General features: G+C 41.4%; 1 long non-coding RNA gene across 18 annotated transcripts in view; it reads left to right on the top strand.

Annotated features, from left to right (window-relative positions):
• LOC144376180 (uncharacterized) overlaps positions 1–23,367 on the top strand; it is a 145,479-nt gene that overhangs the window by 72,540 nt on the left and 49,572 nt on the right. For 13 of the 18 annotated variants that reach the window (XR_013436365.1, XR_013436349.1, XR_013436359.1 and 10 more), the window contains 2 exons: positions 178–263; positions 7,744–7,808. The exons of 2 other annotated variants lie outside the window; for them this stretch is intronic. This is a non-coding gene — a long non-coding RNA (uncharacterized LOC144376180). Of the gene's footprint in view, positions 1–177; positions 328–7,743; positions 7,809–23,367 lie in introns of all 18 variants that reach the window. 3 more of the 18 variants (XR_013436361.1, XR_013436351.1, XR_013436353.1) reach the window with 2 other exon arrangements.

The raw sequence follows: 23,367 nt of genomic DNA, 5'->3' as shown, positions 1-23,367 counted from the left end.
AAGTATGTATCTCCATCCAACATAAAAGACACCATTATGGTGAAAATTGTTTTCCTGTTTTCCTTCAGCTGAAGTTATTTGCTATTTATAAAATATCATTTGGAAAAAAAGCAAAAAAAATCCTTTGAGGTATATTTTATATCATGGCAATTCTTTATGTATATTGTATCCTTCTAGGCTCTGAGAATTAGAAAACCAAAAGGCTTTGAAGTTTTGTGTGATGCCACCTGAATTGGAAACCAAGATGAACATAATGGAAGGAGGTCTGTTGCTATTTTCAGCAAATTCTAATTCATCATGTATGGAGTTTTCAAAGAAAATTGCCGAGTGAGTTGTAATTTCACCATTAAATTCTAGATGGATTATGTGATATAAATTTGACAATCAGGTATGCAGTGATTGGCAAGCTTTAACACGGTTAAGTTGTAGTTCATCTAGGTATCATTCACATAAATTAAAGGCTAACCTTTAGATAAAATGTCTTACCTCCCTACATATTCATCCAGCACACATTCATAAGTGCTAGAGATTGTGTTAGGTGCTTTGTGTTCATAGAATTATTTTAGTATGATGAAAAACTAAAGCATATTAGTAAATAAGAAGAGTTCACAGCTTGCACTTCAGTATAATTTTAGATATCTGTTAAATGAATATTAAATCCCTGCTCTATACAAGACCTTGATCTAGACATTGGGGGTTAGCAGGGAGCAGGCCAGTCAACTTTCTTCTTTCTTACAAACTTTACATTTACATTTCAGCTGCCTCTCAGATGCCTGAGTTATGCATAAAACATAAGTGCAGAGTTTTGAGAATGTACTTAATGCCTATAAATGTTTTACATCAATTATAAAATGTAATCAGGCTCAATGGTGCACACCTGTAGTCATGGTTACTCCAGAATCAAAGGCAGGAAGATCAGTTGAGCCCAGGAGTTCAAGGTCAGTGTACTTAATATCTCTGAACTACACCCTTAGAAATGGTAATGATGGTTAAATTTTAAAATATGAAAATTTTAGTAAGTAAATGTCTTGGAACATAGATAACAAAATTTCAATTTTGTTTATCTTTTTGAAGTGGCTTTATTTACACATATTATTATTCACTCAAAGAGATATGGGATTTTAAAAGTGCTAGGCTCTAATGAAATTCTAGGAAACCTGGCAGAATATAAATACATTAATTTGTCCCTTATGTCACCATAAAATACAGGTATAGTATATACTAGCATAGAAATTCCAAATGTGAACCAAGCCCTCTGAAAATGTGTATAATAAAGTTATTTTTTGATACAAGTTCCTTAATAATAACTCATTTTGGAGTGAACCCAGCTAATGGATGAAGTTCACCTAGGGATATAAGTAAATAGGAATTATTGAAGTTATTAGAGGAAATTTGTTTCATATATTGGAGAGTGAGAGGGTGGTGGTTTTTTATTGTAATGGAATAACATGTTATGTGGGTGAATAATAAAAAAGACAGATTACTAAAATCAGAAATTAAAATATTAATTTTAATGTAATTGTTAATGTAAAACTGTCAGTTTTACATCAATTATAAAATGTAATCAGGCTCAATGGTGCACACCTGTAGTCATGGTTACTCCAGAATCAAAGGCAGGAAGATCAGTTGAGCCAGGAGTTCAAGGTGAAATATACACTGACCTTATTATTCAATATCACTGAACTGCACCCTTAGAAATGGTAATGATGATTAAATTTTAAAATAAGAAAATTTTGGTAAGTAAAAGTCTTGGAACATAGAGTTGATTCTGAAAGCTCTACAGTTTTAGAGTTGACCCCAAGTGTTTAGTTTTAGCATAAGCCCATTCTCCATATTCTTAAAAACTCCGCACTTTGCAATAGTAGCCCCATGTCATCATGTTCAAAGAACCACACATCTTCTGAGCTCTGTATTTTGTGGCTGAATTGTGAGGTTTTAGAAACACAGGTGTCATCACTTTCCTTCTTTTGAGAGCCTGTTCCCTATATGTCCATGTGCAGTCAGCTTGATGGGAGCCTGGAGAAGCAAGCAGACATGGAAATGTTGTAATGAGAGAGGCTTATGTATATGAAATCATGTCATCTGCAGACACGGGTAATTATACCTAGTTCAAACTAGTTGTACATGACAGCAGAATGCATTTTGATTCATTGTGCACAAATGAAGCACAGCAGTGCATTTCTCTGGTTGTCCACGAAGTAGAATCACACCATTAGTGCAGTACACCATTCCTGAACTTGTACATGTACCTAGGATAGTGATATCCATCTCATTCCACTATCTTTCCTACCCTATGCCCCCTCCCGTCCCCTCACTGTCCTCTGCCCAATCCAAAGTTCCTCAGTTCTTCCCATACCCACCCCCCACCATTATGGATCAGCATCCACATATCAGAGAAAACATTTACCCTTTGGTTTTAGGGGGTTGGCTTATTTTGCTTAACATGAAATTCTCCAGCTTCATCCATTAACTGTAGATGTATGGCCAGTACTTCTAATAGTATATTGAGCAAGAGTTTTTTCCTTGTTCCTGATCTTACAGAAAATGGTTTCACCTCTTCACCTTTCAGTGTGATGTTGTTTGGGGTTTGTAATCCATTGCCTTTATTTGGTTGAGGCACATTTCTCTTGTTTCTAATTTTTGAGGGTTTTCATTATAAAAGGAAGTAGAATTTTACTGAATGGTTATTCTCTAATGATTTCAATGGAGTTATAATATTTAGTTTGGATTTCTTTACTGCAGCATATCACCTTTTTGTATTTACAGAGGTTGACACATTGTTGCCTCCCTGGGATGAATCTCCTTTGATGGTGGTGAATGATCTTTTGGGTGTGCTATTGGATTAGGTTTGGGAGCATTCTGTTGAATATTTATGCAGCTGTGTTCATCAGGTATATTAGGTCTTTACTCAACATTGCATTAAGATTTTCCATTTCTTCATAATTTCCTCATGGTAGATTGGATATGTTGAGGTATGTATCCTGCTAGATTATCGAATTTACTGGCATATGTTTGTGGTCTCTTCATAGGAGTTTCTTATGATTCTATTTATTTTGTGTCAGTTGCAGTGTCTCCTATTTCACTTGAATCTTCTTTCTTTGTTTTCCCCCTTCATATAGCTAAGTGTTTGCTGATTTTATTTCTAAACACCTGGTCTGAGTTTCATTTTTTTATTGTTTCTGTAGTTTTAATTTTACTTATTTCTGCTCTGATATTTATTATTATTGTTTAAAATCAATTCTTGGTTTAGTTTGTTCTTTCTTTAGTTCCTAGAGGTGTTGCTTTAGCTTGTTGTCATCTTTGATCTATTCTGATGTGGGTGTTCACTGCTATAAACGTCTCTCATTGACCTTATTTTGCTGCACACTACAGGTTTTCATGCAGGGTGAGGGCACTAGGTAGGAGGCTAAGTGCTTGGGCCTGCCCTTCCTTGGTGGATTCTCAATTGGTGGGGCTTTTGGGGGGACCAGCAGGTTGGGGGAGCCCAAGGCCACAGAAAGGAATTATGCTGAGCTTTCTGACAAAGTTTCTGTTTTCTGTCTGAGAAACAGCATTCTAAACCCACCTTAGCTGTGCTTTGAACAGCCCAGGATTTAATATTTTGAATTAATTGAAGGTAGAATCTAGATGTTTTCTAACATATGCACCAGCAGAAACTCCAGAATGCCCTCCTCCATCACCAGAGCAGCTGGCCCCAGATGGTCTCAGGTGTTCATGTTTCCTCTTGGTCAATTCTAAGTATTAGAGTTATTAACTTAAAGACCCTAACATCCATTTTAGGAGGTAGGACTTTAAAAATATTAGAATTTATGGAAGTAAAGTTTAATGACAAGAAATAATTTGCAAAGCACTTACATTGTCAAGTACAATAACAAATGCCTTCCTGTCTCTCTACTTTTCTGTTTTTTTTTGAGACAAAGTATCAGTGAGTTCCCCAGGTCTTGCTAAATTGTCCAGGTTGACTTTGAACTTGTGATCCTTATGTCTCAGCCTCCTGAGTCCTGGTCTTACAGGTGTGTGCCAGCATACCTAAATACATAGCTATGTCTCAGTGGTACTATTTTCTTTTTGAATTTTAATTTTTTATTTGTTTTAGTTAGTTATACATGACAGTACAATGATCTAGACATATCATACATTTGAATCAGGTGGGGTATAATTTCTCATTTTTCTGAATGTACAGGTTGCAGAATCACATTGGTCATGCAGTCATGTATATACATACAGCAATAATAATGAGTGGTACTATTTTCATTGAACAATTTGTTTTAAAGTAAAATATCCTGAAATAATTATATTTTTTTCAGAAAATTGAGCATGCCTGGTGAATGTTTTCCTTTTTCTGAGGTGTCGTCAAAATCCTGATCTTGTATAAGAAGAGAAATAAGTTATATAGTTATATATTAAATAATAGAAATGAACATAGATTACCCGATCATTCTGAAAACTGTGATTATCTCATTTTGCTATACTGAAACAAGAAGGTAAATCTATTTGTCTTTATAATTTCTTTTACTTTGGAAAAGATGGTATATGTTTAAAATGTACAACTGAATGTTCTGTTATCCATGTACATTGTGAAAAGATCACACCATCAATCTATTTTACATACATATCACCTCCATTACCAAACACTTTTTGTGTTATAAAAATTACAAATGGACACTTTAACAATGTTAGCTGCACCATACATTATTTTTTATTTGTATATAACAGCAGACTGCATTACAATTCTTATTATATATATGGAGCACAACTTTTCATATCTCTGGTTGTATACATAGTATATTTACACCAATTTGTGTCTTCATACATGTACTTTGGATAATAATGATCATCACATTCCACCATCATTAATTACCCCATGCCCCCTTTCTTCCCCTCCCACCCTTCTTACTCTATCTAGAGTTCGTCTATTCCTCCCATGCTCCCTCTCCCTAACCCACTATGAATCAGCCTCCTTATATCAGAGAAAACATTGGGCATTTGGTTTTTTGCGATTGGATAACTTCACTTAGCATTATCTTCTCTAACTCCGACCATTTACCTGAAAATGCCATGATTTTATTCTCTTTTATTGCTGAGTAATATTCCATTGTGTATATATGCCACATATTTTTCATCCATTCATCTACTGAAGGGCATCTAGGTTGGTTTCACAGTGTAGTTATTGTGAATTGTGCTGCTAAAAACATTGATGTGGCTGTGTCCCTGTAGTATGCTGTTTTTAAGTCCTTTGGGTATAGACTGAGGAGAGGAATAGCTGGGTCAAATGGAGGTTCCATTTCCAGATTTCCACGGACTCTCCATGCTGCTTTCCATATCGGCTGCACCAATTTGCAGTCCCACCAGCAGTGGCACCGTACACCATTCTTAAGTATATTTACTTATGTATGTTTGATCTGTTATTGAATTGTATGAGCTCCTTATATAGTTTTGGTGTTAGCCCCTGTCAGATACATGCTTTGCAGATGTGACTCCCACTGTATCTGTGGCCTTTTATCTTGGAGCTTGTTGGTTTTCCTTGCTGTGCAGAAGCTTGTCAGTGTGATGTCCTATCATTTGGTTATTCTTGCTCTCCTGAATGTGCCTTCAGAGTCATATTTATAAAGTCATTGCTCAGAGCTTTCTCCTAGTTTTTCTCTTAGAATTTAAGAAAAGAATTTTTTGCAGTTGTGTATGGACAGAATGCCTTTATTTTATGTGGTGCTGAGGATCGAGCCCTGAGCCTCAGACATGCTAGGCAAGCTACACCCCTGCCTTCTTAGAGGTTTTATAATTATAGCTTATAGGCTTATATATCTTATGCATTTATTTATTTATTCATTTATTTTTGAATTGATGCTTTATAATTTATGTAAAGTTGGAATGAATTGTGACATATTCATAAATTTACGTCAGCTTTCTTCCCTAGTTCTTTCCCTTTGCCTCCTGTCCTCCCTCACCCTCGATTTTCTGATTCTACTCTATCACAGTCTATTTTTGTGAGATTTCCCCGTTTTCCTTTTTTCTCTCTATATTCCACTTATGAGAGAATCCATTTGATCCTTGAATTTCTGAGAATGGCTTATTTCACTTGACATGATGTTCTCCAGTTCTATCCCTTTACCAGCGAATGACAAAATTTTATTTGTCCTCATGGCTGAGTAGAACTCTATTGTGTTTATACACCACATTTTCTTTATCCTTTCATCTATTGGAAGGCACCTAGGCTGGTTCCATAACTTGCCTGTTGTGTATTGTGCTACTATATGATTTGTTATGCATATATCACTTTAGTATGATTTTACATCTTTGGTATAAATACCAAGGAGTGGGATGGCTGACTGCAGATCCATTTCTTGTCTTTTTAGGAATCACCATACTGCTTTAGTTTGTAGTCCGATCAACGATTTATGAACCCACGTTTCCTCCCATATCTTCATGAACAATTATCATTTGTGTGAAAATTAGTATGATAATTATCATTCTGAGTGGGGTCAGATGAAATCTCAGTGTGGGTTTGTTTTTGTTTTGTTTTTTTGCACCAGAGATTAAAGCTAGGGGTTCTTAACCACTTAGACACATACTCAGCCTCTTTTTAAAGTTGCTTTTTTTTTGGAGACAGTGTTTTTCCAAGTATCTGAGGTTGTTGTTGAACTTGCAGTCCTCCTGTCAGCCTCCAAAGCCACTGGGATTATACGTGTGTACCTATGTGCCTGGTTTCGATTTAGTTTGATTTTCATCTCCCAGATGGCTAAGGATGTTGAACATATTTTTATATGTTAGTTGACCATTTGGTTTTCTTCTTTGAATTTCTTCATCTTTCTCATTTATAGGGCTCGTTAAGGTTTTTTGATTATTAATATGTAATATTTATATACTATTTTCTGATTATTAATTCCTTGTTGGAAAGTTATCTGACATACATTTTCTCTGATTCTGTAGGCTGTCTTTACACTCTTAATTGTTTTCTCTCCTGTACAGAATCTTTTTAGTTTGATGCTTTCACACTTATTAATTCTCACTTTTATTTCATGAATTTTAAGGATCTTTTCAAGAAAGTCAGTACCCCTGCAAGTGTGTTGGAATGTTTCCCGTATTCCTGTAGCAATTTGGTGTTTCTGGCATAATTCCTAGGACTTTCATCCACTTTGAGTTAATTTTGTTTGTGCAGAGTGAAATACAGGGATCTAGTTTCATCCTTCTACACGTTACTGTTGAGTTTTCCCTGCACCATTTGTTAAAGAGGCTCTTACTTCTCCAATGTGTGCTTTTGACACCTTTGTCAGAAATAAGATTTATGTGGATTTGTCTCTGTCTTTAATCCATTTTTAATTCGTGTGTGTGTGTGTGTGTGTGTGTGTGTGTGTGTGTGTGTGGTGCTGGGAACTGAACCCAGGGCCTCGTGCATGAGAGGGAAGCACTCTACCAACTTAGCTATGTCCCCAGCCCTAGTTCACTTGTATGTACTGTGTAAGATACACAGTATCTTCATTACTTTGCTTCATTACTTTGCATGTAAATATCCTGTTTACCCAACACTGTACATGGATGAGACAGTCCATTCCCTATTGTAAGGTCTTGGTGCCTTTTCAGTAATGCCTGGGTTTGTATCTGAGCTCTCTCCTGTGTTAATGTGGTATCCTCTGTTCTCTTCTTTGTGTTAACTTTCATGTCAGTATCTGAGTGGATTTTATCAGAATCGTACAATATACTCTCAGTCACTTACTGTGATGCCTCTCCTTTGTCCTTTTTTGTCAGGAGGAGATGACTATTCATGACATTTTGTGGACTTATTGAATTAAAGGATTTTCTTTCTATACCAGGTAAGATTCATTGATAGGTTGACAGGAATGCCACTGAATCTCTTGTTGTGGTAACCTGGACATTTTAACAATATTTATTCTTCCGTCCATAAGCACACTGTATCTTTCCATCTGTGTATGTGTCCATTTTCTTTCATCAGTGTTTACTAATTTTCACTATACAGATCAATTTGCCTTCTTTGAATAATTTGGCTCAATCTTTCTCTAAGTATTTTGTTCCTTTGGGTGCTATTGTAAATGGAATATTATTATTTTTTTCTGGTAGACGATTATTAAGGACAAGGAAATGCATCTGATTTTCTCAGGTGGGTTTTGTCTCCTGAACCTTGACTGAGCTTGTTCATTAGTTCTAACAGTTTTCATTGGAAAAGAGTGTGGCATTCTCTATGAAGAGGACTTGTCCTCTGCCAACAGAGGTGGCCCTTCCATGTTCCTTCCTGGTTTGGATTCCTGTGGTTTCTTTTTCCTCACAGATTTCTCTGTCTGGGGTCTTCAGCACTACATGGAACAGACATTGATGCAGGGTGGGAAGCATCACCTTGGTCATGATCTTAAGGAAAAGCGTTTTATTTTTCAACCACTGCATACAACGTTTGATGTGGCAGATTCTGTGTGACCTTTATTTTCTTGTGGTGCATTCCTTTTTACCTAACTTTTGGAGGACGTCCTTCATGAAAAAGTGTTGATTTTTTTCAGAATAGTTTTTCTATTCCTATTGAGATAGTATGGTTTTTATCTTTCATTCTGTTTGAATTGGTTTATCAGGTTGAATTATTTATGTGTTTTACAGCATTCTTGCCCTCTGGGATGAATCTCACTTGGTCCTAGTGAATGATTTAGAATGTTCTAATGAATTGGCTGGACCAGTATTTTGTTAAGGATGTTTGTGGCTACAGACATGAGATATATTGGTCTGTACCTGTAGATTTTGATGTGGTTTTTATAATATTACAGAAACTTTACAGTCTGGCCTCGTTGAAAGTCATCCAAGTTGTGTTTAGAATGCTGCTTCTCAGACAGGAAAGAGAAAGCTGAGCAGAAATCCCACCATAATTCATTTCTGTGAACCTGACCTTGCTGCTCCAGGGGTGGACCCCACACATTGAGCAATCAATGTGGGAGGCTAGGCCTTAGCACTCAATCTGTCTCCTGGTACCATTAGTCCTGCACCAAACCCTATAGGAAAAGCCACAAGTTATCACTTGCATTCATTGCAGATTTACATCATTGATGTGTCCTCTATCAAATGAGGTCCTCTATCGAGACACCCTGAACACAGCAATGTGTTCATGTAACAGCTTCCTTGACTTCTGTCCTTGTGGGCACAGATAGACCCACCTCAGCAGCCACAGTGTTCCTTGGTACATGGGGAGCAGATGTGGCCATCCACTCCTCTACATGACTCCAGTTCTGGCCATTTCCAACAGTGCTGGCAGGATAAGTACCTAGCTTTGGACATGCTGGATGAAGGAAGGGACACATGCTAAGAACTTGGAAGGGTGCTGCCAAATGATTCTGAGGAGTATCTGTGGCCACATCTCCCAGGGGATCTGCCCAGGCCTCCGTCTCCTGTATTCTCACCAGGGCTGTTCAGCACCAGCCTTAAAACCTGCCCATCAGTGGGGACAAACAACCTCTCAGTAATATGTGTGTTGACATTCAGAGGTTGAACATCTTTGAAAGTTACTCAGTGCAGTGATTCCCTTTTGAATTGCAGGGATTTGTTCTTTGTCTCTGTGAGGTTCTGTGTGTCCCTGGGATATTAACCTTTGATTAGTCTAGGGTTTTAAGGAACACTTTGCTAGTTGTGAATTGTCTTTCTAAGTATCTATATTCTTTTTTTTTTCTCCATCAGGAGTTGATATGTGACTTCTGATCCTTAGGTCAGAAGAAAATATTTTCAACTTCAATGTTATGAAAGTATTTTCTAAGAAACTCTTTTTACATATGAATGTAGAACTGCTAGGTGGGTGGCACATGACTACCCAAGTGACTCAGGAGGCTGAGGAAGGAGGATTCAAAGTTGGAGGCCAGTTTTCCTATCTTACATCCTCAGCAACTTAGTGAGACTCCATCTCAAAAAGAAAAAAAACCTTGGAATGTGGCGTAGTGTTAAAGTGCCCATGGGTTCAATCTCTAGTACTTAAATAAAGAAAACAAAACAAACAAAACAAAAATAAACAAATAATAGAAAACCTAAAAATCTTCGATCTATATGGGATTTACCATTCATAGAAAATTCAAGTGTAAACAGTCCCTTCTACTTTTATGTGGTCAAACAGAAGGTGACCTGCAGTGATGTGAAAAACTCAGAGGAGGCAAATCCCAGGGAGAGAATAATGACAATTCCCTGGAGACTAGCAGGAGGGAGAAGGGGAGGGAGTAGGAATGGGTACTAGATACAGGACAATGGGATGCAATTAAAGCTCAAAAGCTGGATTGTTTTAAAACAATATAGTCTTAAATTTTAAAATGTTTGAACAAAAATATAAAAAAATAGAAAAAAATGAAAGGTGGAGAGGGAAAGGGTATCTCTGTGGTGGGAACAGGTGCAGGGGGCGCTAAGTGGGTGGGGCTGGTTTTGGGGCCACTAGGAGCCACAGGCCTGAAGCTGCTGTTGAAGGTGTTTCTGACCCTGGTGCTCTCTCAGGTGGTGGAGGTGATTATGGAAGTTGAGCTGGGGTTTCTTATCTCTTCCTTTATCCTTACGTGTCCGTACAGACTACTGTATGTATGTTTCTAAGTGCTTTATTATTCTTCTTGGCTTGTTGTTGGTATTACCATAAAGGTTGTCTCTGTGTACTCTTCTGTTCTGTTCAGCACTGGTGTTGAGATTTATCTGCCTGATGACATGGAGCTGGATGTTGTTGTTTCTTCCTTTGGGATGTATTCCCTGTTACAAAGCAAATTTATCTTTTCTCAAGCCATTGAACTTAAGAGGTATGTGTGTGTGTGTGTGTGTGTTTCCAAATAAAACTGCTTTAAGTTTTAAAAGATTTAGGTTTAGGCCAGGCTCAGCAACGGAGCAAGCCCCTGTTCTCAATGAAAAAGAAAAAGACCATGGATGTAGCTCAGTGGTAAAGTGCCCCTGAGTTCCAGCCCAGTAACAAAGAAATAAGAATAAAAACATAAAAAAAATTTTAGACCTGTATGGCATTTGCCCTTCTGAGGAAACATAATTAGTCTCTCAAAACTTTATGCAGCCCAGAAGAAATCAGACTTCACTGGTTTCAAAAACACAGACTCAGCAGATTGCATATTAGAAGCTAAGGGGTCCCTGGGCCTAGCAGGAGGGTGGGGAGGCAGTGGTCATGGTTACTGAATTCCGGAAAATGTTCTGGAACTCCATAGTGGCGACTAGTGCACAGTTTAGAGAAGGCACTTGATGCCAAATAACTGAGTCTTTTAACAATGAAAACAAAGCTTTAATTTTAAATAATAAAATAATAAACAAATACAATAAAAACAAATAAACAAATGGCCTGGGAGAAGACCAGAGGCTCTGAGCTCCCCTCTGGATGCTGTGCTGACTGAAGGGCCAGCAGGAGACATTGGTCTTGATTGTCCAAGGCAAGTGCGTCCAGCTCCAGTTCTCTATCAGATGGTGGAGGTGGTGGACCTCGAACGGGAGCTTCCACAAGCACCAGAGCGGCTAGAGGAGTAAAGGTCCACTGACTATCCATGTTAGGTCCAGGGACAGAATATTCCCTACTGCCTTTCATACAATTCCACACACAAACCCAACACCAGGCAGTGTTCCCAGAATGCACACAGACAATGACAGCTCTGCCTCTCATTGTTCCTGCCCCACCCCAGTTCCTGTGCAGTATGCTCTGCTTGTCCATCCCTGTCCCATTCTGACATACTCAGAACACCACCTCAGTCCTCCTCACCTTCGGCCTGTTCCTCCATGGGCTCCAGGTTTTCTGTCAAGGCTGGGACCTGGTGTCCTTGGTCCTCCACCTCGGGGCCTGAGACAGTGACCTGGCTGTGGACATTACCAAGTGGGTAGTGAGACAAATGCAAGTGAGGGAGTGAGGAGACCACCCAAGAGGGATGGGGGCAGCAGTATGAGAGGCCTGGCCTTTCCTACCATGAGGTCAGTGACCTTGGGATCCCACAGTTCAGAGGAGAGGGCTGAAGCTCAGAGAGGCCCAGGGCCAGTTCGAGGACTCACAGCTGTATGTGACCCTGTCACCCTGGGCAGGGCTTACCTTCCCAACATTTGGTACACCTCTTGTTGTATGGAGGAACTCGAGATGGTTGAGGCCGAAGAGGATGATTCAATGAAGAAGATGGGCTCCAGGGTGTCCTCCAGGTCCCCTGGGGAGTATGCCTGGAACACATATCCAATGCTGGTATCCTCCCCTCTGTAGCCACCTTCTTGGTTGGGACATTGAGGAAACAGAGTCAGTGCCAAAGTGACCCACCAGAAGTGTCTGGGGATGGAGTCCAGTGCAATAGCCAAAGCACATAGGGGCTTGTCCCACAGAGGGACAGGAGACTCCAGCAGAGAATGGCTGGCAGAGTTCTCAGTGGAATTGCTGAGGGGATAGTTAGAAACACAGCAGCTTCAGGCCAGTGTGTTGGCTGAGCAGAGGTGGCAGCTCTGTGCATTGGTAGCTTATCCCCTGAGTCCCACCAGCACATCACCCTCTGGAGATGGGAAAACAGGCTCATTCCACACAAGATGGTCCCTGTGTAAGGACAGTCAAGACATCATTCTCTGTGGTGCTGTTGAAATGGCCCCAGGAGGGAATGAAGTCCATATTGCACAGCCCTGAATGACTGTGGAACTGAGTCCCCTGGAAAGTAATCAGGCCCCAGGTCCCTAGCTCATGCTTTCACAGTCTGGGATGTGTTCCTTCAGTCAGCAAGTACCAGAGAAATGGATGAACTAGCACAAGCCTTGTGATGTTTCAGCTAAATGCAGCCCTAGTAATCCTGATGCTGTGTAAGACTTGGAGAGTGTGTGGAAGGACCGTCAGGCCATTGCTACCTGGGAAACTAAGCTAATAGTCATTTGGATGGCAGATACAAATCATCAAAGAATTAAAACCACACCCATGTTGCTGTTCTGATGTTTTCACAAATATGGGAACAGTGACCTTGGATGAGTCCAAGAATGAGGCAGGCAGAGAGGGTGGGGAGAATGGGTGAGGATTTGTTGCTCAGATTCCTCACGGTGGGGACTCTGCCCCTCCACCTGCCAATCCTACCAGGAAGGTGGTCCTGGTGATATCTGTGCTCTTATTCACTTTTATTCTGCTCTGTCCCCTGCCAGTAGAGTCCCCTCTGTTCCGCACTCACCCTGAGGCCCAGCTCCTGCCTACTGGTGCTTGGCTCTGGATATTTTTCACTGGACGTGGAGTTGGAGGTGAAGCTGTAGCTCCAACGTTTGTGGAGGATCAACTGTGGAAAGAATGGAAGACAGTGCCTGGTAGCTGGCCTGGAGCCCCAGCCCCTGCTCGCCTCCATTCAGGGTGTTTCTGCCCCTTGTGACCTTCTGCTCCCCTGACCTCAGACAGACCCTGTGTCTCAGGCTTCTACCCGGTAGGACAGGAAATGACACTGGGTGCCCAGGATGTACCCTGGACACTTTCATTCCCCACCTTTAGTCTTTTCCTGGGTGTGACCATGATGTGACATGAGGCTCACAAAGTCACACCTCCTGCTTCCACCTCAGGTCCCTATTCTCCCCTACTGAGGAGCAAGGTGGTGGGGCTCTGCAGGGCTACTCACAGTGATAGTCTCTCCCGGATGTACTTCCCCAGGGCTATCAGGTATTGAACTAAAGCTCCTCCTCGCACTTGCAGGACTTCCATTTAAAGTACTACCACCAGCAAGGCACTGGCAGCACGATCTAAAACAGCATCGCAGTTGTTTCCAAAGGTTTTGCCTTCGGGGTGTCCAGAGGATGGGCTCTGGGGAAGGGGCCGTGCAGCCATAGGGGGAGTTCTGGCGGCGGGGCCTCCTAAAGGGTCGGCCTCCACAGGGGAAGCAGGAAAACATGTTTTGGCTTTCAAAGTATTTCACCAAATGAGCTGGGAGGAGGCGGTTGCTAGAATGTGAGTGCCTGGTTACTGGGTTCCAAGTTCTCTTTGGCTCTATGACCAAGGAAGGGAGGCCATGTCGTGGGGGTTCCTGGCCTAACCCATCCTCCACATAAGCCCATGTGTGTCCCTCTGTTGGCTCTCCTCCAGCCCCATGACTTTTTATGTGTGTACACAGCCAACCTGAACACTGGCCCCACATCCCTTGACAGGCCTGGGTGCAGCCAGGGTCCCAGCTCTGAGGAGACACAGCTAGGTTTCAACCCAGCTCCTCCTCCTGTCCTCTCATGGGACTGTGGACAAGTCATTGTGTCTCTAAGGCTTAACCAGTGTTCCCCTGCACAGGGGCGTCATCCTAGAATCTACTTCCTAGCAAAGTCACCAGACATGTGTGAGATGACACAAACCAGGTTGTCACATGTCTATAATGCACAAAAGTAGAGCTAAAATATTGAAACAGAGTCAGTCACATAGAGTAGAGCTAAGAACAGGCCTGGTCTCCTCCCTCATGACTTTGAAAATGCCATTTTCCTTCCTGGCCTTCTTTCTCCATCTGCATCTTGAGGGGGTTGAAATGCAATTAGTGGGGATATCCTCACCTCCCAGAGCCACCCACCTTGTTACCTTGTTCTCTTTGGCATGACTGAGAGTAAGCACATCCCTGGGCACCTTAGGGACCCCCAACAATGAAATTCTTGCCTTTTCCTCCTTTCCATTCTCTGCGTCCCAGCCAGGGTACATGGATACGGGCTGCCCTTATTCCATGGAAGTGCTGTCTCTCTCCTCTTTTTCACAAGCTTTTGGGGGGGCATAGCTATCAACATGGAACAACAACTGTACAAGCACATGGTTTTCATCTCAGAGACTAAGAGTAGGGAGGCTCCAGGTGGAAGCTCAAACCCTCTCATACTGGCTGCCTCCACCATCCTGAATGCAGAGATTCAAGCTAGAAATAGACAACTCCACCAACTGGAAGAAAAGAAGACAGTTCTAAGAGACAGTTTTTTCTTTATTTCTTCTCTCTGTCTTCTCATCCATTCTTCACTACCCTTCCCCCCCTCTGTTCCTCACAACCTAAACATATGAGAAACCAAGAACTTTGCATGAAATACGACCTTAAGGACTGAATCAACAGAATAATATAATATAGAGGAATTGCGTATGCCCCACCTCACCCCCTTTTTTTCTTATTTACTTTCTCCCTCTCTTTTTTCTTTCCTTGTTATTCTTTTCTTTTTTCTTCCTCCCTCTATCCCACTTTCAACTTCCTAACTTTTACAATTTATACATAGGGTAATTTTCTAAATACAGATAGGAGTTTGAATTTATACATTGTTCTGTAAATTACCCCTGTCTATTCATTAGAGTTCTCCCCCAAAGTTGCTAAGTTAGATTAACCCCATACTCTTACTCTTTTCCCCCTTAACCTAATGTCCTACGCCTGACCCTCAGTTCTCTATATGCCACAAGAAATGGTATGCCTGTTATGAAACTAATGACTATATTCTAAATAATAATTGAAGCCAACATCTGTAGACATAGAGTCTAACTATAAATGTATTAATAATGAAAACTTGCTCATAGATGATGTATTATTGATATTGGGAACTGTTAACATTGTCTTTCTCCACAAAAGAGTTTGGAACTATACAAGAGCAATATAAATATATAGGGGAAAAATATTAACACAACAGTCACACAGAGCTGGAAAGATACATGAACAGTATGAAAAGACAAGGAGAGAAAGGACCACAAACAATGCAGGACAATTCAACATTAGAAGAGGTAACATCTGCAGTGGAAGGAATGTCAGGTAAAGATTTCAAGATATACATGGTCAGATGATCTGGAGTCTCAAGGAAGACATTAGACAGCAAATGCAGACAATGAAAGATCACTTTGACAATGAATTACATAAACAAATCCAAGAAGCAAAAGATCAACTCTACAGGGTGATAAAGGTTATACAACAAACAAACAAACAGACAAACCAGAAATCCTGGAAATGAAGGAAATAATAAACCAAATTAAAAAGTCAAATGAGAGTATCACCAGCAGAGTAGAACACTTAGAAGATAGGACATCAGACAATGAAGACAAAGTATATCATCTCGAAAAGAGTGTAGACAGCACAGCGAGACTGATAAGAAACCATGAGTAGAACATCCAAGAAATATGGGAGAGCTTAAAGAGACCAAATTGGCATAAGGAAGGTATAGAGGTACAAACCAAAGGAATGAGCAATCTGTTCAATGAAATACTATTAGAAAACTTCCCAGACATGAAGAATGAAACATAAATCCAAATCCTAAAATCCTACAGGATACCGAATGCACAAAATCACAACAGATCCACCAAGACACATTATAATGAAGATGCCCAACATACAGAACAAGGAGAGAATTTTAAAAGCCACAAGAGAAAGAAGAAGATTACATTTAGAGGTAAACCAATTAGGTTAATGGCTGATCTTTCAACACAGCCTCTGAAAGCTAGAAGATCCTGGAACAACATATTTCAAACACTGAAAGATAATGGATTTCAACCAAGAATCTTGTATCAGGAAAATTAAGCTTCAGGATTGAAGATGAAATAAAAACCTTCCATGATAAACAAAAGTTAAAAGAATTTGCAGCCAGAAAACCAGTGCTTCAAAACATCCTTAGCAAAACATTACATGAAGAAGAAATGAAAAATAACAATGAAAACCAACAGTGGGAGGTAGTACAGTAAAGGAAAAACTAATCAAAGAGGAAAAAATCAAGATAAATAACAAAAATAAACAAATATGGCTTGAAATATAAACCATATCTCAATAGTAACCCAAAATGTTAATGACTTATACTCACCAATCAAAAGACATAGGCTAGTAGACTGAATTAAAAAAAGATCCAACAATATGCTGCCTACAGGAGACTCATCTGATAGGAAAAGACATACACAAACTGAGGGTGAAAGTTTGGGAAAAATCATACCACTCACATGGACTTCAGAAGCAAACAGGGGTGTCCATACTCTTATGAAATAAAGTAAACTTCAAGCCACAGTTAATCAAAAGGGATAAAGAAGGACATTACATACTGCTCAAGGGAACCATACACCAACAAGACATAACAATCATTAATATATATGACCCAAACAATGGTGCAATTATGTTCACCAACAAACCCTTCTCAAGTTCAAGAGTCAAATCAAACACAATAATCATGGGTGATTTTATCACACCACTCTCATCAATGGACAGATCTTCCAAAAAAAAGTTGAATAAAGAAACTATAGAACTCAATAACACAATTAATAACTTAGATTTGATTTCATATATAGAATATATCAACCAACATCAAGCAGATACCCTTTCTTAGCAGCACATGGATCATTCTAAAAATAGACCATATATTATGCCACAGGGCAACTCTTAGCAAATACAAAGGAGTAGAGATAGTATCATGCATTTTATCTGATCATAATGGAATGAAATTGGAAATCAACAATAAAATAAGGAAGAAAAATTCCTACATCACATGGAGACAGAACAATAGGCCACTGAATGAACAATGGGTTACAGAAGACATTAAGGAGGAAATTTAAAAATTCTTAGAGGTAAATGAGAACACAGACACAGCATATCAAAATCTCTGGGACACTATGAAAGCAGTATTAAGAGGGAAATTCATTGCATGGAGTTCATTCCTTAAAAGAAGAAAAAGCCAACAAATAAATGACCTCACATTAATCTCAAAGCCCTAGAAAAAGAAGAACAAATCAGCAGCAAAAGCAGTAGAAGGCAAGAAATAATTAAAATCAGAGCTGAAATCAATGAAATCGAAACAAAACAAACAATTGAAACAATTGACAAAACTAAAAGTTGGTTCTTTGAAAAAATAAATAAGATTGACCTACCCTTAGCCATGCTAATGAAGAGAAGAAGAGAGAGAACCCAAATTACTAGCATATGGGATGAAAAAGGCAATATCACAACAGATACTAAAGAAATACAGAAGATAATTAGAAATTATTTTGAAACCTTATACTCCAATAAAATAGAAGATAGTGAAGGCATTGATATATTCCTTAAGTCATATGATCTTCCCAGATTGAGTCAGGAAGATATACACAACTTAAACAGACAAATATCAAGTGAGGAAATAGAAGAAGCCATCAAAAGACTACCAACCAAGAAAAGCCCAGGACCGGATGGATATACAGCCGAGTTTTACAAGACCTTTAAAATTAATTCCAATACTCTAGAATCTATTTCAGGAAATAGAAAAAGAGGGAGTACTTCCAAATTCATTCTACGAGGCCAATATCAGCCTGATTCCAAAACCAGACAAAGACACCTCAAAGAAAGAAAACTTCAGACCAATATCTCTAATGACTATAAATGCAAAAATCCTCAATAAAATTCTGGCAAATTCGATACAAAAACATATCAAAATGATCGTGCACCATGATCAAGTGGGATTCATCCCCGGGACGCAAGGTTGGTTCAACATACAGAAATCAATAAATGTAATTTATCACATCAATAGACTTAAAGGTAAGAACAATATGACCATCTCCATAGATGCAGAAAAAGCATTTGACAAAATACAGCATCCCTTTATATTCAAAACACTATAAAAACTAGGGATAACAGGAACTTACCTCACATTGTAAAAGCTATCTACACTAAGCCTTAGACCAGCATCATTCTAAATGGAGAAAAATTGAAGGCATTCACTCTAAAATCTGGAATAAGACAGGGATGTCCTCTCTCACCACTTTTATTCAACTTAGTTCGTGAAACTGGCCAGAGCAATTAGACAGATGAAAGAAATTAAAGGAATAACTATAGAAAAAGAAGAACTTGCAATATTTGCTGATGGTATGATTCTGTACCTAGAAGACCCAAAAAACTCTATACCAAGAAACTTATAGAACTAGTAAATGAATTCAGCAAAGTGGCGGGATATAAAATCAACACCCATAAATCAAAGGCATTTTTTTATATCAGTGACAAGTCCTCTGAAAAGGAAATGAGGAAAACTACCTCATTCACATTATCCTCAAAAAATAAAATAAAATATTTTGTAATCAACCTAACAAGAGGTAAATGATCTTTACAATGAAAACTATAGAAACCTAAAGAGAGAAATAGAAGAAGACCTTAGAAAATGGAAAGATCTACCTTGCTCATGGATAAGCAGAATTAATATTATTAAAATGACCATACAACAAAAGCACTATACAGGTTCAATGCAATTCTGATCAAAATCCCAATGGCAATCCTCATTTAATAGAAAAAACAATAATGAAATTCATCTGGAAAAATAAGAGACCCAGAATAGCTAAAGCAATTCTAAGCAGGAAGAATGAAACAGGTGATATCACTATATCAGCCTTAAACTATTCTACAGAGCAATAGTAACAAAAACAGCATGGTACTGGCACCAAAACAGGTTGGTAGACCAATGGTACAGAATAGAGAACACAGAGACTAACCCACAAAATTACAACTACCTTATATTAGACAAAGGTGCCAAAAGCATGCACTGGAGAAAGGATAGCATCTTCAACAAATGCTGCTGGGAAAACTGGAAATCCATATGCAACAAGATGAAATTGAATCCCTATCTCTCACCATGCACAAAAAGTTAACTCAAAATGGATCAAGCAGCTAGGAATTAAACCAGAGACTCTGCATCTAATAGAAGAAAAAGTAGACCCTAATCTCCATCACGTGGGATTAGGCCCCAACTTCCTTAATAAGACATCTCTAGCATAAGAATTAAAACCAATAATCAACAAATGGAATGGATTCAAACTAAGAAGTTTTTTTTCTCAGCAAAAGAAATAATATGTGAGGTGAATAGGGAGCCTACATCCTGGGAACAAATTTCTACCCCTCACACATCAGATAGAGCACTAATCTCTAGGGTATATAAAGAGCTCAACAAGATAAGCACCAAAAAAAAATCCCACAAATAACCCAATCAATAAATGGGCCAAGGACCTGAACAGACACTTCTCAGAAGAGGATACACAATCAGTCAACAAATATATGAAAAAATGCTCATCATCTCTAGCAATTAGAAAAATGCAAATCAAAACCACTCTAAGATTTCATCTCACAGAGCCTGCCAACCTCAGACATCCTTCAGAAATTTCCCACCTGCCACCCATGAGGTTAGCACATGCTGGCTTCAGAGGCCCCTGTAAGGGTGGTGAGGGGTGTGGGCACTCTCAGCTCACTGTCTAAAAGTGAGTGGGCTGCTTAGGAGGGCTCAGTGTGGCCTGCTCACGGCCTGTGGCTCCCACTGACCTGGGAGTTGTACTGCTCTGGGTCCACTGTGCCACATCCCTATGTGCACAGAATGGCTCTCCCTGTGGCTGGCAGAATGGGATTCCCACAGATGCATCGCCTGGGGGAAATTCATGAGTGGTAGCCAAGCTTTGTGGCCCCCAACTATATCCTCTGTGACCCCACTCTCCAGATCATGGAGCTGAAGAGTCATGGGAAGTGAGTTTGGGCCCCAGGGACTGAGAGAGAGCTATAAGGAAGATGTGGGCAGACACCAGGATGGACTTCGGCAACTCTCTGGTGGGCTTTTTTCCCTTCTGATATTAAAAGGAACACCCACAATACAATTTCATAAAGGTTAACAGGCATCATGGGAAAAGTGCTGCATCTGGAATCCCACCACCCACGGCAGTCAGCTGACAGGTGGAGGAAGGCTTTGGCCATAACCAGGGTTTGCTTCCTTCCCTGAAGCCTCTATTTCTACTCAGGAATTCTACAGGGAAGATGCCAAGAATTCATGTGACTATGGAAGGACCATTAATGTCCAGCACTTCCAGAGGGTGATGAACCTGGTTGAAGAGCAGAAGGTGACCTATGGGGGTACTGTGGACATGGTCTCCTGATACATAGGTGTGGGCTTTGCCCTCTGAGCTTTGCCAGGCTGCCTGGTCCTTCAAGTTCCCACCAAGTCTGCAGCAAGCAGCACAGATATTTGAGAAGCAGGCAAAGCCCTCTGAGGAGTATAAATGGCTCTCACCACTGGGCTTGAGGGGCTCTGTGGCTCTCAGCAGGCAGGAGCTGAGCTCCCCTCCTAAGAAGCCCCCACTCCAGCCCCAGAACCCCACCTCCCACAATACCAGAGAGGGGCATTCTCTCACTGAGAATCAGCAGGGATGTGGTCAGTAGAGGCCACAAGCATCCCCAGTGTGCAGGCCGGGCTTACCAGATGGGGCCCCTTTGGACCCCAACTTCTTAAGAACACAGAAAAGCTCCAGGAGGGATGCAGGTGTCTGGAAGGTGTCGTGCCTTCCCCCTCGATGTTCAGACCTTCCTCACTTGGTGAAGCACAGTCCATACTTGTTCCCATGGTCAGGGATGTGCCTGGGGCCGTGTGAAGAGCACTCCAGGACCTCATCGCTGTCCCCCTGTGAGCTGTGCAGCCTCCCCTGTGGGAGAGTGGAAGCAGGAGCTGGACACACACTGACTGGGTGGACGGGGGTCAGCACTGATTCCGGCTCCTTTTCCACCTCAGCCTCCACCAACCTCAGAGACATGGACCCCAAGTCCCAGGTGATGCCAGAGGAGACATTTAGGCTGGAGATGACATCAAGTGTGTGCACAGCCTGGAGGAGGACATCCAGTTCAACAACTGGGGCGAGAAGCCCCTGGCTCTCTATGTATTCTCCACCAGTGACCCTGTGGGCCTCAGAGTCCTCCTCCCTGGGTCCTGGGGTCTTGGTCACTGCACACTCACATGCATAGAGGATCCAGGAGGCCTCAGGCATTTGGATTCAAATTGCAGCTTCTCAGTTCACTGGCTGTGTGACTTTCAGCAAGTCACTTAACATTTCTGAACTTTTTTTTTTTGGTCTCATCTCTAAGATCAGGACAATAGTGTCACTGAGAAGTTTGAATGAGGTGTTTATTGACTCAGTGCCCTCCACATGGCCATGAGAGCAGTGGCATCTCCTCTCTCCCCAAGGGGTGCTGAGAGCCATGTGATATTTAGGAAGGGCTGGAGATGATGGCTGGGGCTCTGGCTGCACCAGCTCGATCCTTGTGACTCTAGAATGTGCTGAGGTGGGGCAGTGAGGGAGCCTGAGGCATCCTCTGGGCAGGAGTGAAGGCCAACAGCTGGGTCCTGAGGCAGGAGAGAAAGAAAATGATCAGAGACATGGAGCAGCGGGGTGATTGCCAGGATGTCATTGTCCATGTGGCTGTGCAGTCTCTGACATTTGGCAGCAGGGGTGAGTCTAGGTCTGGGATCACTGCCTGCCTGCCTCCTCCGAGGCCCCCAGGGTCCCACAGGGTCACAAACCCATCTGCAACATCAGGGGGTCTTGTGGCTCCTACAACCCCGACCTTGGACTCTCATAAACCTCTCTGGTTTTGTCCTACTGCAGACTTACTGGGTCCTAGAGGTCATCTAGTACACAGGCTTCTTCCATGGACAGTTGAATGGGGACAAGGTTTCCATTTGGGATGGTGAGGATATTGTTGACTAGATGGCGGTGAAGGTTTTCCAAAGTTACATGTTTACTAAATCACACTGGGTTGTACCCTTCAGAATGGACAGAGGGTAACTATTACACGTGAATTTTACTTTTTATTTTTTTATTTAATAATTTTATTTTATTTATTTTTATGTGGTGCTTAGGATCGAACCCAGGGCCTTGCACTCTAGGTAGGTAAGCGCTCTACCGCTGAGCCACAACCCCAGCCCGTGAATTTTACTTTAGTAACTCAGGGAGAGAGTTGAAGGTGAGCCATCCCCAGCCATGAGGGGTCTATGAAGATCCCATCTCAGTCCCAAAGAGTAGAAGAGCTGAGGAAAGCCCTGATCATGGGACCTTCCCTGAACTCTCCCCTTCCTCCCTGGCTCTGCTCTGGCCTGAGAAGTCGCGCATCCGTGCTCCACGCCCACTATTTTGAATGGGGAGCAAAAGGAACTGCTATTGGTCCAGCCGGTGGGGCTGAGCGCTGATTGGCTGAGGCTGGCAACGGACCTGCACGCGCGCAGAGAGCCGTTGAGGACTCGCTGTGTGGCAGTTCCCCAGCCCTGGGCTCAGTCAGCGCCTTTTCAGCACCTGGTGAGCACCGCAGGAGCGCCCTGGAGCCAGGTGCTGCTGTCCAGCCCCAGTGAGTGCCAGAGGTCTTGCAGGAGGCTGGGGAGGGGACCCTCCCTCTTAGTGCCTGGTCACTCAGGCTTGCCCAATTCACTTCTTGTCCCCGTCGGGTCTGGCTCCTCCTCTGTCCTCAGGGTCAGGTTCCTCAGTCCAGGGTTTCCTGAATTCTCCTGAAACACCCTCACTGATCCGTTGTACCCTGATTTCAGGCCTCTGCGTTCTGTTTTGAGTCGATGGATTTGTATTTAGCTTCCCCTCCCCCCCGCCCCCACCACCGCCATAGCCCTGGAGCATTTTCCAGAGAAATGATTTACCAGTGGATCTACTTCGTTGAAGGCAGAATTGGGGATCTAGGGTCCTCAGCACCTTCTGTGACA

Source organism: Ictidomys tridecemlineatus, chromosome 3 (assembly GCF_052094955.1).
Source record: "Ictidomys tridecemlineatus isolate mIctTri1 chromosome 3, mIctTri1.hap1, whole genome shotgun sequence".
NCBI classification, from domain to species: domain Eukaryota; kingdom Metazoa; phylum Chordata; class Mammalia; order Rodentia; family Sciuridae; genus Ictidomys; species Ictidomys tridecemlineatus.
The sequence above is the reverse complement of the archived record's forward strand: the minus strand, read 5'-3'. Positions and strand labels throughout refer to the sequence as shown.